Consider the following 16951-nt stretch of genomic DNA (forward strand, 5'->3'; position numbering starts at 1 on the left):
ATTATAAAGTGTTTTTAAAAGATATAAAACAAGACTTGAACAGAGAGACTTCCTGGATGGAAAAAACTGAATGTAAAAAAGTTGATCCTTTCCAAATTAATATATAATTTTTTTTTTTTTTCGGTATACGGGTCTCTCACTGTTGTGGCTCTCCCATTGCGGAGCACAGGCTCCGGACGTGCAGGCTTAGCGGCCATGGCTCACGGACGCAGCCGCTCCGTGGCATGTGGGATCTTCCTGGACCGGTGCATGAACCCGTGTCCCCTGCATCGGCAGGTGGACTCTCAACCACTGCGCCACCAGGGAAGCCCTAATATATAATTTTAATGCAGTTTTAATCAGAATCTCCACTGAGATTTTAGATTGTAACAAAATGAGTTTAAAATTTATTGGGAAAAAATGCCAAACAACACCAAGAAATATTTTAAAAGAAGAGTAAAATGGGACTCAGTTGCTTTTCTATATACTAAAACCTAAACTATAACTACTATAATCAAGATAGTATCATATTGATACAGGAATGGAAAATAGACTCAGGAAATATAATACAAGGTATAGAAATTGATAGAAGTATATGTGGAACAATATATGACTAAGGCAGCATCTCAATTCACAGATAAAGTACATGGTATCATCAAACTGGTTATACATTTGAAAGAACATAAATTTACATTCATATCTCATACCATATACAAAATATATTCTAGATGAATTTAATATATGTATTTTTAAAATAAATCAATCAAAATATTAGAAGAAGAGTTAAAAAGATACTGGTTTGGATAGATGAAGCCTTCCTAAGAGAGAAACCATAAAGGAAAAGATAGATATATGTGACTAAATATTGGGTTGGCCCAAAAGTTCATACCTTACAGAAAAACCCGAATGAACTTTTTGGCCAGCCCAATATAAAAAAGTTTGTATGGCAAAAGAGAATATAAACAAAATCAAAGACAAATAGTAGACTGGGAAATATAGAACTGTATCATGTAGAACCAACAAAATATTACTATCATTAATAAACTAAGAGCTCCCTACAAATTGAGGCGTCAAATCACCTTCAAGAGGCATGAGAAAAGGATATGAAAACAATTCACAGAAGAAATGCAAAAGAACAATAAAACGTGAAAATATGCTCAACCTCACCAAAATTCAAGGGAATATAAATGAAAATAGAATATACCATTTTTCACCTAGTAGAGTAACAATACTCAATGATGACTACAACATAGAAAACCAGCTGTCTCACACTTGCTAATGGAAGCCTGAACTGGTACGTTTTTGGAAAGGAATCTGGCAACATACTTTAAAATTTGAGATGCATGTGTCCTTTGACTCAACCCCTTGTCCCCTCCCCTTCCCCACTTTTGGGATTCAACCAGAGTGAAGCACTGGTATATAAGAAGAGGTTAGTTACAGGAAACACAAGCACAACCAAGGGAGACAATGTTAATTTCTCTCCACAGGGGTCAGTGGAGTGAACACAATGCATTCATTAACATGAGTGAGTTACAGCCAAACCTATGAGCTGGGTGAATGTCTGTGACATTTATCATGAAAACATAGCTGCATGGGAACGCTTACATTTGAAAAAATCCTCAAAGATAGGATATGTGTGATTGAACTGTACAAAATTGCTGATATTCAACTCTTTTTGGTCTAATAAAATGGCAGTCTCATAAATCACAATATAACATACATTTTTACATATTTATGAGCATGAAAAATATGTAGACTGATACACCCCAAGCATTAACACTGGTAACCTGCTTGGGGGGGGGGGGCGGGTAAGGGAGGAAAGGAGAAATGAACAACTTCTTCATACATCTTTGCACTGTTTTACTTGTTAAAAATTTTGCAAATTAAACATATCTAATAAATAAAAATGTAAAGAAAAAACAGAAAAGAAACAAGACTCTAAGGCTGGCTATTACCTGAAAATATATCTAGGGGCAGCATCTATAGCAATGGTCCATTTAACTTTATCAAATGTAGTGAACAAAAACCAATTTATTTCCTTGTCTCTTTCAACAAGATGGTTCAAAATAAAAACCCAACCAATTATTTGTTACCTAAAACAAATTTCAGAATTTGCAGTAAGATTAGGAAAAACAAAGATTCAGAGAACATTAAGTATTGACAGGTGCAGCAAGAGGACCACTTTTACACTGCTAATGAAGAGTAAATTGATGTAATCACTTTCAAACAACTTGGCATTACCTAATAAAGTTGAGCATTGCATATTCTATGACCTAGCAACTGAATGCCAAAGTATATGTCCTAGAAAAACTCCTGGATAGGACTAGGACACATGTACAGAGGGTACTGTGCAGCATTTTCACGACAGCAAAAAGCTCGAAGCAACCCAAATGCCCCAAATGGGTAGAATGGATAAATAAAGTATGGTATATTTCACACAGAGGAGGAAGAATACTGATGTACTAGTTAATACTAGACAGCAGTGAAAATGAATGAACTTTAGCTGCACACATCCACCTAGGTAATCTCAAAATAAAATGTTGGGTAAAAATCTAAGCCAGAGATAAAGTACGATTCCATTTCCAAAAGAGGTGACACTAAACAATTTAAGAAAAAGCAGGAAAATGACAAATAAAAAGTCCAGATTACAGCTTTATAGGAAGAGGCAGAAGGAGGAATGGGTCTGGGAGAAGCAAACAGGAGTCTTTAAAAGTGGTACTCATCATGGGGCTTCCCCGGTGGTCCAGTGGTAAGGAATCGCCCTCCTTCCAGTGCAGGGGATGCAGGTTCGATCCCTGGTCGGGGAACTAAGATTCCACATGCTGCTGGACACCTAAGCCCCTGCACCTCAACTAGAGAGAGAAAGCCAGCATGCCACAACTAGAGAGAAGTCTGCGCACTGCAATGAATATCCCGAGTGCTGGAACTAAGGCCCATCGCAGCCAAAAATTTTTTAAATCAATCAATCAATAAAATAAATATTAAAAAAGTGGTACTCATCAATAAAGCTAGAGGGAAAAAAGACAGGGAATGTATGTATGTTTGTTTTACTAACAGTCTTTAATGTGTATATGTGTGTATACATGCATATATTCTTTGGATGTATGGTATGTTTCACTCACACACACGTGTGCACACACAGAAAGAATCTAGGGCAATGCCTGCTCGTGCCTACAAAGCCTATCCTAGTACTGGAGAAGTCACTTAACCATCTTGCAGGTATGCTTTGCATTGTAAGTGCTTAATATATAAATGAATGGATATATTTTAGAGTAATACTCAAAGGAACAACCCTGGAAGCCATGTTCTTCCAGGGCCAGGGTAAAGTGGAAATTTCTCCCATGCATTTTTTTTGTAGTGTACCAGAAGCCGGAGAGAGTATAACAGAAAAATCCAAGATGAACACACACACAGACATACAATTTTTCAAGTCACCTTGGGAAAACTGTATTTGTTAAGTTGCAGCACAAAACAAAGGTAACATTTCTGGGTAGAGTTACATGGGTTTTACTTTCACCCTGGGTTATCCTTTTCATCCACTTTATGATTTAAACTAAATGACACCAAAACTCAAACCTTGGCTGGTAAGATTTTCAAAAGCAGGGGGAAAAAATGCTTTTTCTCGGTTACAAATTGTGAGTACCTATGAAATACTGATTTATTGGGAGTAGACCAGATGGTGCTCTGTTTCCAGATATTACAATGTTGGTCCTGATTCACTGCAGTGGAGCAGCTAAAAGCCTTCTATATAAGGCAGTGTTTCACCAGGTGAAGGAAGAAAATTAGAAAGGGAGGAAGTCTGTCCTTACTCTCATCCTCCACAGCTGTTGGAAACCAAAGTTGTTCCTCTAATTGAATCACTACTAATTCTAAGCTACTGGCTTCTTTCCTTTCCCAAGGATTATTTTGAATATTTGGACGTCTACTTTACTCTGTTCTGTCTACTGCTGTTAGGAGTTTGGTAAATAATCTGATTTAGCTAAGATGCTTTACTGACAGGATATCCTGTAGATGGTTAACTAAGGCTAGAGGAAACAGTGATTAGACAATCTGAATGCACATTATTTTTAAAAGGAAAGGAAAAGACAAAAAAGTTAAAGTGGCTACAGGCCCTTCATCGTCTCAAGTAAACCAAAACAATATGATGCCAAACCACCTCCCCAAATATGAGTTATTTACAGATGCAACATGTTTACTTCCTCATGCTAGAAAGTTCCATTTTGTGCTCATGACCTGGAAATGCAGGTGCAGCATAATCAACGAGGCTCTAAGTTTTCTCTTTAGCAAATGAAAAATGGGAAATTAAATTAATTGCTGTCCTTGAATGCTTTTCCCTAAGCAAAGGTGCAGATTGCTTTTTTAAATATGAGCTTTATTGAAATATAATGCACATAAAATTTTACCCTTTTAAAGTATACACAATTCAGTGATTTTTAGAAAATTCAAAATTGTGCATCCAGGGGCTTCCCTGGTGGCACAGTGGTTGAGAGTCCGTCTGCCGATGCAGGGGACTCGGGTTCGTGCCCCGGTCCGGGAGGATCCCACATGCCGCGGAGCGGCTGGGCCCATGAGCCATGGCCTCTGGGCCTGTGCGTCCAGAGACTGTGCTCCGCAACGGGAGAGGCCACAACAGTGAGAGGCCCACGTACCACAAAAAAAAAAAAAAAAAAAATTTTGCATCCATCACCATTATTGAATTCCAGAGCATTTTCATCACCCCAAAAAGAAAATCCATAGTTTTTAGCAGTCACTCCCCATTTTCCCCTCCCCACTCCACCCAGCTCCTGCAACCATAAATCTACTCCCTATTTCTATGGATTTTCCTGTTCCGGACATTTCAATAAATGGAACCATATATCACATAGCCTGTTGTGCCTGGTTTCTTTCACTTAGCATAATGTTTTCAAGGTTCATCCATATTGTAGTATTGAATCAGTACTTCCTTTTTATGGCAAATAATATTCCATTGTATAGATATACCATAATTTTATCCATTCGTCAGTCGATGGGCATTTGGCTTGATCATTAATGATAAAGAACAAAAGAAAGTCTAGAAAGCAGAAGGAAATGGCCCTCAGCTCAGAAACTCAACCTAAGCCCCAGACTAAGAGACAGTTACTGTGACACCTGCATTTATATCCCATTCTTGTAAACCACGCTATTCCTAGAGATTGTTGCTAGAAATATCAGCTGTGGTAACACGGACAAGAAATTTTTTTTCTTATACTATTAGTGAGGGAAGAAGAAGGGAAACAGAATTAAAACATAATTGAGTAATATCCTGCAATAGGTGAGCAGATAAACAAATTGTGGCATACCAATATTCTAGAATACTACTCAGTAATAAAAGGAATAACATATTGATACGTACAACATGGAGGCATCTCCATGTAATTCTGCTGAGCAAAAGAAGCCAGACAAAAGTGAGCACATAATATATAACTGCATTTACATAAAACCCTAGAAAATGCAAACTCTTCTAGACTGACAGAGAGCAGATCAGTGGTTGTCTGAAGATGGGAAAGGGGAAGAAGAGACTGTTACTGGGCACGAGGAAACCTTTGGATGGGTTTGTTCATTATTTTGATTGTGGCTATGCTGTCATGGATGTATGCAGCCAATATTCGTCAACTTCATATACATATCATTTATTGTATGTCCATTATATTTTATGTCAATTATATCTCAATAGAGCTGTAAAGAAACACTGTTTTTTAGAAAGTAAGTATACCTCCCCCCAAAAAGTGTTTGAATATGTGGAAAACACTGCCTTTATTTTGCATATATGGTTTCAATTAATTTTGTAACAAGTTAAATTACTCTCTTTTTACACACAAGGAAATTTGAGATTGAGAAAGCACAGAAATTTGGCAAGATGGTCACAGTCAGTACCAGGCTGAGATCTCAAAGTCCATGCCCTTTCCACTACACCACACTGCCTCTCACTGTTTCTGTTATAGACCCAACTCTTCTGGAATCCTTGGGTCCCAGCATTTCCCAAGTCAGGGAGTTTTCTGGTCCACAGAAGTTTATGCTTTAGGGTGGTATTCCAAGTTTGTTTTCTTTTGCCTATCATTTTATGTTGCCACAAATGCCTCTCTAATTATGGGGATTTATCCGATTCAATTGATTGATTCATTCTCAGTGGATCAAAGTAGTTAATCTGGATTAGATCAAGGCAAGTAATCCTGGTCCCTAGGTCAAAGGAGTGAAAATAATTGTCTGAGATTAAAAGCAAGCTGGACAAAACCAAAAACTGGCTACTCAACCCACCAGAAGTGGACATTGTACTTCTCTGGGACAATAGTCATTCCTTTGATTACGGGAGGCCCACAAATGTGGACTATTCAGAGTTGCTCTGAGGTATCTAATTACTTTTTACCACCCCTTCCCCTAAACTTGAACTTCAAGTCTAGGTTGCCATCCAAGTCTGAGCAGGACAAGCACGAGAGTGGTTTCGTCACCTCTGTACCTCCTCCAGATCGTGCTTCATCACACAAACAAGGGAATGTTCTCCAGATGCTACCAATCGCATTTGGGTCCATTTGAATAATATGGACCATGAAATTGATTAAATACAATTAATGAAAAAGTGAAAGTTGGTTAAAACAATTTTTTTCTTTTTGATAAGACAGCTAGATTTGGGAGAGAAAGGGGTACTATTTCTTTCATGCAAGACATTCACAATGAAGGTTAACTGTGCTGGATACCTTTCATTTGCCCCTCCAAACCCATTCTCCATCCTGTTCTACCCGGCTCTACACCCTAGGAGACTGAACTACAGACTCAGAGGCAGGCTTCCTTGTCTTGCAGTTAGGTTTGGTCAATGGGGAGCATAAGCAGATAGAAGGAAAGAGGAGAAGCATTTCAGGGTATTTGTTTCCTGGCATCCCTGCCTGCAGGGTCATTATAAGCTGGCTACAGCCCTTTCCTGGAGGTCACAGCTCCACTCAGGAGGATTCTCTTCTTCCAGCCCTCATCCTTTCCAGTCTACGGGTAGTAAAGGAGCCCTGAAAAGGTACACTCTCCCTTGCAGTTTCCCTATACTCTGCTCATGTCCTTGTAAATATTCTCTTTATTAAGCTCTCCTAAAATTAATTGATTTGAGGATGCCAACTGTTTTCAGTACAGTTGACATTTTCTGAGGGTTAAGAGCATGCTTATTCAGAAAATGAACTTATTCCAAGTCCTCAATTTATATGAAAACACTGACATTCATGGGGTTGATATCAAGCCCAGACAAAGATAAACAATGGCTAGGTGAAGTGTGGAGCGGGGTGGTCAAACAGCACTGATTCAACCTTCCTGCCTTGGTGATTTTGTAAGGCAAAGGTTTAGATTTGCAAGAACAGTGAAAGTGGTGGATATATTTCTCAGATTTTAAAATGTGAGACATGTAAGACATTCAGGTTGCTATAGCATGCTTCTTTATGCTTACAGACCATGTTTCCATGGTGACTTTGACCTTTTTGCACATGCTATTCTACTTAGATTGAGACTTTAAACCACTTTTTTTTTGTGGCTTTAATGATCAAATTTAAAGAAAGATATGTTTGCTACAATAAAAACTGCCTAAATGGCAAATCTAAGAAAGAGAACAAATTTGTTCTGTGCCATCTGTTTTCTCTCACTGAGAGATATTATCATATATAGTGAAAAATGCTGTAGAAGTGAAGTGATGCTTCCTGTGTCATGCATAAGATGTAATTTCAAGTAGATTTTGATTACTTATAGTTTATATATCAAAGACGTAAGTCCCTTAAGGTAAAAGATGGATTTTGATCCTATCTAAGCCCAAAATAGCTAACCTCCCATCCCAAGAATCGCCTCAACTGTATCATTCCCAAATGAAGTACTAAAAATAGAATAGCCACTTTAAGGTTGATTTTCTTTGATGATGCCCAAATGTCATTTATAAATCTGTAAAGTTCTTTTAAGTGAAAAAGCTAAAATGTTGAAATATTAATGTGATGTGTTTATTTTTGTTTGGTTTCTGTTATTGTGTGTATGTGTACCATGGATTAGGACAGGAGATAGAAAAAGGAAACTCATTGAATTAACCTGAGACAGTGAGGTAAGATCTATCCCTGTATTTATGATGGGTACCTATTAGAACTTAAGAGTGTATGAAAGGGGATACCCAAAGAAAATCTGGCAGCTTCCATTGACTTCGGCACAATACCAGATGGCTCTTGCAAAGCTCTCACTTCCTATTTTCCAAATGAGCGGTAATTTCATTCTTTCAACTTTTCCTAGTTCAATGCAACATATTAATGAATAATACCATCTTGCATTTGTACAGTGTTTTACAATGTACAAAGTACTTTCCTATTCATTATCTCAACTCATCTTTACAGTAGTTCAGATATACAGTACTTCAGGGAAAATATTAAAACCCCCATTTTACAGATGAGGAAACTAAGGCCCGAAGATATCACACAGGATTCCTTTAGTAGCAACTTGACTTAGGTTAGGTAAAAAATGGGAATATATTGGCTCACATCAACTGGATTGATGGACTCCAATTCTCACTGGGCTATCTCTTTCCTTCTCTTTATCGCTCTGTCTCTCTCTCTCTTTTGCTCCCCCTTTGTGCGTCAGACTTTACTCTCTCAACAGACTGAAACATGGCCTTACATGATTCTTACTACCTTGAGACTAGAAAGGATAGGACCTCTCCTCCCTCAACTTGAGTTGGAAAATTCCAGAGAAAGAATCTATTGTCCCTTGCTGGGTTGCATGCCCACCCTTCAGACCAACTCCTGTAGCATGGTGATGAAATACTATGGCATCCCCAGCTTGGGTCAAGTCCCCAACCCTCTGGCCAGTACCACCCAAACAAACAGAACAGGAATAGACATAGCCGGTGAGGAAACTGTGAGGAGGGCATACGGACTGCATTAAACAACTTGTCCAAGGAGCAGAGTCAGAACAACTTCTAACTGGATCTTCAGACTGCAAGCCTCCCCTTCACTTCCAGCCTCCCACTACAGGGACCACAATGGTGTCACTGAGCCCCTCTCTTCCTCATGGTTGCCAGTGTGGTCTGGTTCAAGGCTAAAACTTGGAAAAGACTCGATTCTCGTCCCAATCCTGTCACTCGTCAGCTGTGTTCATGGGCAAGTTACCTAACCTCTGGGAACCACAGCTTCCTCCTTTGTAAAATAAACAACTTCTGTGTCACAGGGTCATCAAAAGGATGAAGGGAGATAACGTACTCCAGATGACTTTGAAAATGATGAAGAACTACCTTAAGGTTTATTACTTACATTCTGTATGTAAATCTTACAGAGGCTAGAATTCACAGTCACAGTCTTCAGTTGTCACCCTCCCTACCACCAGCCCTCTGCTGGCATCATTTTGGTTCTGACATTTTTACTCTTTCAGTTTTAAAAAAGCACATTTCAAAAAAAAGCATCAAATGGTGTCTCAAAATGAAGAGATTTGGTCCAGAAGAGAAATTTACGAACAGACGGTTTAATGGCACTCTTCATACTCACATTTCAATACAGATTAACCAGGAGATGGAAAATTTCTGGAGGGCACACACGATACTATTAACAGTGGTTATCTCTAGGGAGTGGGCTAGGAGTTGATGTGTGGAAAGAAACTTCTCTTTTTCATTTATTCCTGTGTCTACTACTTGAATTTTTAAAAATCTCACATATACATTCCTTTCATAATTAAAAAAACTAATTAAAAAATTAAAAGCTTAGTTATCACAGAAAAGGAATATGGTATATACCTAGAATAGTGTCTGACACTTAAAAAGCTTTCAATACATTCTGGCTTATTAATCAAAGTAGGCATTTCTAGTTACCACCTATCCAGCAAAGTAAAATCAACTTCACTAGAATAAAGGCCACCTCTCATCTCTGTGAATGTACATTTTCCATGAATCACATTGTGAGAAATGCTCATTACCACCTGCTGAGGATATGGTTTTAAACTCTTACACCTTCACACACCAAAACTGAAAGCTACCTTCTTAACGCCCAATTATAAAACACAGTACATTGGGCTACCTCTCGACTCTATTACCACTGTTCTTGTAAGCACCTTGATTAACATCACACAGAGCATGCTGGGGTTCTAGGAACCATTCTATCTTACAGCTGGGGGTTTGCACGATATCTTCTAAGAAATTAAAGGTTACATGGCAGCATATGCCAAAGCTAAAAGACAGATTTAAACAGCATTTAAAAAATGATGCAATGGCTATGAAGTTTGGATGCTGTGCACCAGTTAAGTGCTATACTGGTTGCCTAGTTACATCTCTGCAAAAGGCCAAAAAAGTTGTCTCTAAATCTAGAAGTAATTAAAAACCTTAAAGTTTCACCATTAAACCAATGATTATGTGTGAAACCCTATGCAGTCATCCCTTAAAATAAGTGCCCGTCAGACTTTGATCAGGTGGTAGCCCTTGGGAATGTCCAAGGAGATATTTTAATAAAAGACATTTCTATATACGAAATTTTTTACCATGCTCACATTTCATTAAAGTTATCACATCTGGACTCTTCCTGTTTTGTCATACCCAATTGCAGTCCGCTACTATAGGATATTAAAAAACTTTCTAACCTAGTTGATATAACTTCTATCCCGTGAGAGGTGGAAAAAAGTCCAGTGTTTTAAATTGTTAAACCTTAAAAAAATTTTTTTATTGCAATCAGCTTTGCAAATTATAGGCCAGTTTATAATCCAGTAACAAAAACAATGCATGTTAATACTAACAACTAGTGTCTTAACTCTATGAATTTCCTGATCGGTTCTGCCTGACAGACACTTTTAAGTCCAAATATCTTCTCCCAGTAATGGGACAGGATGAACAACAATTTTGGTCTAGAAATTTAAAAACATGAGTGTATTAAAATGGATGAGACTTCCTCCAGAATTTGAAGATAGGGAGAAACAGTCTTTTTTTTTCTTCCTCTTGAAGTTCAACATTTTTTTTTGAGGTAAAATTCACAAAACATGAAATTAATCATTAACCACTTTAAAGTGTACAATTCAACAGCATTTCGTACATTTACGATGTCACGTAGCCATCATCCCTATTTAGTTCCAAGACATTTCTATTACCCCCAAAGAAATCCTGCACCGGAGTAGCTTGGATCATTTGGATCTCCTATTTACATTTACTCTGTAATTTCTCTTTGGAAAGGAATAAAAGAATCTGAGTTTAAACAACAGCATAAGGATTTCATCTCCTTTCATTTCTTCTGGAGCTTGTTTGATTCACACACACACACAAAAAAAACAGCTGAGGCTCAAAGCTGAAAGGAGGCTAGTCTTAACAAAATGAAATCAGGCAGGATTGAGAGTCTTAGAAGGAAGGAACCCCAAAAAGGGATTGACAAGAATATCAGAATAACTCACAATCTATCCAATCTATCCTCATCAGAAACCCAGATCTTACCTCCAAGACTGATAGTGTTCAATCTTTTTTTTGGAAGAAAAAAAAAAGAATTGAAAGAGAATTCCTTGTACCTACCAACTAGAACAGTTTAGAAGACAGTAAACAAACATTAAAAAAAAAAAATATTGCCAGCTCCTCAAAGTCAAAGCCTGTTCTAGGGAAGCTAATGTACTGCCTTTCCAAGTACACTTACAAACTCTTTGTCCCAGTGGCTAAGAGAATAAAAATCTCCAAATGAAGGTCACAGAAATGTAAGAAATGAGGCTCCTTCTGTATTCCTGTTTTCCTGGTCTGGCTTTGCTGTGGGTGAGGGCAGGGCAGAGCATTATGGAAGCATGGAGGAAGGGCTGAGTAAGAATCTTCACCCAGATGCAGCCAATTACTTACATCAGGGTAAGTAGCTCATGCTCTACCACTGGGAGTCAGAAAGCACCAATGTCTTAGAGCTGGATAAGACTCCAAGACATGATCCTCTCCAATCCCCTCCCCTTGGGCATCAAGATAGTATTCCTAATACTTATCTATTCTTGAACATTCTGTGCTGTCTCTTAGAGGGGAAAAGTTCAATTTTGTTATACAAAAGGCACAATTCAAACGAAGACAGCACCATGCAGCTTTGGCAAACTTGTAATTTCCATACATGCTGACATGCTGAAAAAGATTCAATGAGGTTCTGTGGTCACCTCAATAAGAAAGCTATTAAAGCTGTGATCATCAGAGACGCCAGTAACACTGGGGAATTAAAAGAGTGGGCCATGAAATCTAATAACATTTTATAAATGTTGCTGGTTCTTCTGAGTTGGTTTCGGGCAAACATGTATATGTGGATACAGATTTTTCCAGAGTTAGATTCACCCTTACCCTTAGCCCAAACCCTTGAGGTTACTGTCATTATTTCATTCAATCAGATTTTCTATTTTCACAATTCATCGGCATGACAGTCACTCTCCACTAGAGCTGTTTTTAGACAGCTAGGCGCCCAACTGTCCCAAATTACCCAGAACTCCAGGAGTTTTAGCACTGAAGCTCCCAAGTCCCAGGTAACCCCCCAGTCTTGGACAAATCAGGATGGTTCGTTACTCTACAGCTAGCCCTAAGTTTGGCCTTCAGATCTGTATTGCTGACCTGTCTTGAAGTGGATAAAAAGGGGACTCATTACAAAAATAGCTGCAACATTTAAAATCTCCATCAAAAATTTCTGGCTAGGGACCTCCCTGGCAGCACAGTGGTTGAGAATCCGCCTGCCAACGCAGGGGACACGGGTTCGAGCCCTAGTCTGGGAAGATCCCACATGCCGCGGAACAACTAAGCCTGTGCGCCACAACTACTGAGCCTGCGTTCTAGAGCCCACGAGCCACAACTACTGAGCCCGTGTGCCACAACTACTGAAGCCCGTGCACCTAAAGCCCGTGCTCCACCACAAGAGAAGCCACCGCAATGAGAAGCCCGCGCACCGCAACGAAGAGTAGCCCCTGCTCACCGCAACTAGAGAAAGCCCGCGGGCAGCAACGAAGGCCCAATGCAGCCAAAAATAAATAAATAAAATATAAATAAAATTTTTAAAAATTCTGGCTATATTCTACCCTGGAGATGGTTTTTAAAAAATAACCCAGTGATCCATTTCATTCACTAGATGAGCAATGGTTTCTTACTTTGTGGGGATGACTTACCTAATGTATGGTGGAAATTAAACCATACTTAGAAATTAGCTATAATAAATACCACTACAGTAAGGTCCTAAAATATTATGTTATTTTTTCCTCCAACTTCCACATGTTAGAGCCTAATAAATAAAGCACAATGTGACAGGCAGACATAACAGCATAAAATAAAAATCTCACATTTCTTTGGTGCCATTCAAAGACCTTGGAACCTGCACACTGTAGGCAAACTCTCCAGAGTTGGAGAAATGCCAAAGGCAGCACGCTCTCCAGAGGCCACACCCATAGTACCAGAAAGTCTGGCCAAGGAAGGAGCCATTGGACTTCAACCTGTCCACTTGATCCAATGCCAAATACTCCAAGAAAACTAAAAGCCTTCAGTGCCTGTATTTACAAACAGGTTTTGCAGAGTCAAGACAAGAACTTGCTTCATCAACTTGGGAACCCTAAGCCTTCTCAACTCTATACAATGAAATGTAAGATAATCCTATCTCTGCTACCTGAGGCATTTCTACCTTTCTGAACAATTAACCTCTTTTACTTTGTAGTAGGCAGAATAATAGCCCCCAAATAGGTCCATGCCCTAATCCCTGGAACCTGTGAATATATAAACTTACGTGGAAAAAGGGACTTTGAAGATATGATTAAATTAAGGACCTTGGGATGGGGAGAGTATCTTGTATTATCTAGGTGTGCCAAATCTTATCTCATGGGTCTTTAAAGTCAAAGAACATTTCCTGGCTCAGTTCAGAGGAATGAATATGGTGGAAAGACATACGGAGATGGAAGGCTGCTGGCTTTGAAAATGGAAGAAAGGGGACTCTAGAATTCTTCCCTAGAGCCTCCAGAAAGGAACACAGCTCTGTCAGTACTTTGCCTTTAGACCAGTGAGATCTCTACAGAACCTAACTTGCAGAACTGTAAGATAACATATTCGTATTTGGTGGATTTGTTTTAATCCATCAAGTTTGTTACAATTTGTTACAGCAGCAAACAAGAGAGGAATACATCCTTCATCACTGCTGTTTAATTTGCATAATGCCTTAGTAGTATTTTGCTTTAAATCTCAATATTTGACCATTTCTTGCCTAGTGTTTAATTTGCTTCTCTGTACAGACATAAAAAATAGATTTGGTACTAGAACAAATATGCTCAAAATCCCTCCAACAGTGCAAAACAATATTTCCTTTTACATGTCTATTTTGTTTAGTTTCTTTCTTTAGTTTGTTAGCACAGAGACCACTTACATAAGGAACTACTTTGCATAACTGAAACCAGTAATTTTGCATGAAGCAAAAATGCTTGTAGGTAAGAGTAACATGACAAACAACTTCTTTAAAGGTGTGTAACGACACAGTAGTTCTCAATGTCTCCGTAGGGCACTCTGGATACCCCAATGGCTGGAAGATGCCACTGGCCTTTTGTGAGCCAAGGACAGGGATACCAGAGAATACGAGGAAGAATTGCCCCATTCAACGTGTCAGCAACCCGCACCGAGAAACTCTGCTTGGATTGATTTGAAACATTTAAATACAGTGATTAGTATGAAAGAAATCAACACCAACATCAGACAGAGAACATGAAAAACTTATTTTAAAAGCCTTCATTATTAATAATATTTGGTAGAGTGTAGGGATGGCTTAGCCCTCACCTGAAGATATTAAGTACTTAACGCCAAAAGAACCTCATTATGGGGTTGCAAAAGCTATACATGGCATTAAAAGCACACATACACACAGGCCTTCCTTCTAATAAGCTCTAGACCAGAGATTCTCAGTCGTGACTACACATTGTAATCACCTGGGGAGATCTTATAAACTACAGATGTTCAGACCCCTCCCCAAGGGATTCTGACTCAAGTGGTCTGGGTAGGGTTTACATATCAGTGCTTTCAAACACTTCCCTGGAGATTCTGATGTGCACCCAGGACTGAGAATCACTGCTCTGTACCATCCATGAGCAGTCTATTGGACATATCCGTCTGGATGTGGCCACTCCACAGATTTGAATCTGTTCCTCTCTTCCTGTATCTGTAGCCCAGTTATCATCACTCACTGAATTTCCCAAAAGACAAATTGGGGAGTTTTTCTAAATGTCCTCCTCTCCTTCATCTTCAATCAGCAATTTCATCAGTTCTCCCATATCCAGCCCATCATTTGCAAATCCAAGAAGTCTACTGGTCTCCCTTCCATTAGCTTTTCTCTATTTTTTCTCTTAAGAAGGTTTTGATACTAGTAAATACTAAATATCGGCTGAATGAGTACATGGATAAATGGCTAGCTTCAGCAAAGTAAGTTAGGTTAAAAGCAGGTTTTATTTTTTATTTGCATTTTGCTGTAGCCACTAAATAGTTGTATAAACAATTAAAAATCTAACAGCCAAATTCAAGCCATCATCATATAATCCAATGCTCCAATGGGAAAAGAAGAGAAGGGGTGGAGGTATAGATGAAACAATACTGGTCATGAGTTATAATTGTTAAAACTGAGTGATAGGGATATAGAAGTTCATTATATTATCCTCTCTATTTGGTATATGCTTGAAATTTATCAGAATGAAGTTAATTTTAAAAGGGGGGGGGAGGACTTCCCTGGTGGTGCAGTGGTTAAGAATCCACCTGCCAATGCAGGGGACATGGGTTCGAGCCCTGGTCTGGGAAGATCCCACACACCGTGGAGCAACTAAGCCCATGCGCCACAATCACTGAGGCTGCGCTCTAGAACCCACGAGCCACAACTACTGAGCCCTCATGCCACAACTACTGAAGCCCACGTGCCTAGAGCCTGTGCTCCACAACAAGAGAAGCCACCGCAATGAGAAGCCCATGCACCACAACGAAGAGTAGCTCCCACTCGCCGCAACTAGAGAAAGCTCATGCGCAGCAACGAAGACCCAACGCAGCCAAAAAATAAATAAATTTATAAATAAATAAATTAAATTAAATTAAATTAAATGGGGGGAAGTCCATGTCAGGACTAAAGGAAACTGCATCTCGGTTGGGGAGAGAAAACACATTATCACCTATCTCAGCAATATGGTGACCTTTCAAGTCTACAGCTAGATTCAAATGGCTTTACTCAGTTTCAAAAGCCAAGTCAGTTTCTTCAAGAAGAAACCCCACCAGTATTAAATTGACCTTTTATTGTGACTGTTGTTGCTGCTGAAAAAGCCCTTATAATGTCTACAACCAATCTGTTAAGAACAGGGTTTACACTTCTCTGGGCTAATCTACTCTGACATCTGTCTTTCACTATCCTCAATGGCTGCCACCAATTAATCATGTTCGGTGCCACAGAGACACAATTTGTTAAGGCAGTGACCTCAAAGGCTTCCAAACTCAGGTTTTTAGAAGAAAATGGGTGAAATCTGATTGTTTTGTTTTGTTTTGTTTGCGTTATGCGGGCCTCTCACTGTTGTGGCCTCTCCCATTGCGGAGCACAGGCTCTGGACGCGCAGGCTCAGCGGCCATGGCTCACGGGCCCAGCCGCTCCGCAGCATGTGGGATCTTCCTGGACCGGGGCACGAACCTGTGTCCCCTGCATCGGCAGGTGGACTCTCAACCACTGCGCCACCAGGGAAGCCCCGAGAAATCTGATTTTTAACTATCATTAAGGAGAGCCATTTTTTTCCCCTTTAAATCCTAAAGTCATGTCAACATTGCTAAAGACTATGAATGTTTCTTTTTGATCAACATCACATGTTAAATGCTTTCATCTCTGGGCTTAAGATTTTTCTTTAACTCTTGAAGTTCTGATTAGATTTAAGATCCTAGAAGAAAATATTTCAGAATTCTTACCTCTTCAGTTCCCAAAGCCTGAAGCTCACTGGCAGATCTGGCTGTTGAGAAAGCAGAGTGGAGAATGTATTGGTTTTTTTTTTTAAAAAAAAAAAA

At 39.2% G+C, this 16951-nt stretch overlaps 1 protein-coding gene across 2 annotated transcripts in view; it reads right to left on the reverse strand.

Annotated features, from left to right (window-relative positions):
- The window catches only part of GNG2 (G protein subunit gamma 2), a 139344-nt gene that overhangs the window by 101425 nt on the left and 20968 nt on the right, over positions 1-16951 (reverse strand). Inside the window, exon 2 of one of the 2 annotated variants that reach the window (XM_067735869.1) lies at positions 16856-16896. The exons of the other annotated variant lie outside the window; for it this stretch is intronic. The gene's annotated coding sequence lies outside the window, so the exon portion shown is untranslated. The remainder of the gene's footprint in view (positions 1-16855; positions 16897-16951) is intronic. 2 annotated transcript variants of the gene reach the window in all.

This window comes from Pseudorca crassidens, chromosome 1, assembly GCF_039906515.1.
Source record: "Pseudorca crassidens isolate mPseCra1 chromosome 1, mPseCra1.hap1, whole genome shotgun sequence".
Lineage (NCBI taxonomy): Eukaryota > Metazoa > Chordata > Mammalia > Artiodactyla > Delphinidae > Pseudorca > Pseudorca crassidens.